This window comes from Triticum dicoccoides, chromosome 2B (assembly GCF_002162155.2).
Source record: "Triticum dicoccoides isolate Atlit2015 ecotype Zavitan chromosome 2B, WEW_v2.0, whole genome shotgun sequence".
Lineage (NCBI taxonomy): Eukaryota > Viridiplantae > Streptophyta > Magnoliopsida > Poales > Poaceae > Triticum > Triticum dicoccoides.
This window is the reverse complement of record NC_041383.1, coordinates 9,559,832-9,560,469: the sequence shown is the minus strand read 5'-3', so window position 1 is coordinate 9,560,469 and position 638 is coordinate 9,559,832.

Below are 638 nucleotides of genomic sequence, written 5' to 3'. Positions count from 1 at the left end.
GTGATATCGTTGGGGACACCTGACAGGATATGAGCATTGACATTTGCATAATCTAATGCTCAGGTTTGACGTGGATTAATGTTGGATCCTCAAAAGAACGGCGGATGATACAACAAATCAAAATTAATCGCCGTAGTGTCTTTTGAATGCTTGGTGCCGATCGACCATCCAAAAGACAAAAGAACGGTACCTGATATCACAAAGTCCCAATCTTGCAGCTGAATGAATCAGCGACGAGTACTCACAAGAGACCTTGACATTGCCGTTGGCATAATCTAATTATCAGATTAGACAGAGATTTCGCAAAAAAAATATTAGACAGAGATTAATGTTGGGTCCCTTGGAAGGACGGCAGATGATAGTGCACAATCAAAAATTAATTGCTTGGTCATACATAATTAAGCCAAAAGGACCATAGATGATATTACAAAGGCATAGTTTTGCATTTACATTGGTCTGACCGCTCCTAATTTGACAGGTTACTCCACTACGGCAGGGCATTGACTCCATGATGAGGTGAGTCCACCGAAATAGCTAGCTAGTGGTTAAGAGCATTTTCAATAGATGATGCATTTTACATCACCAAAAAAGTGGTTGGAGTAAAATATAAATCACCAAAATGTGCATGTTTACATCAC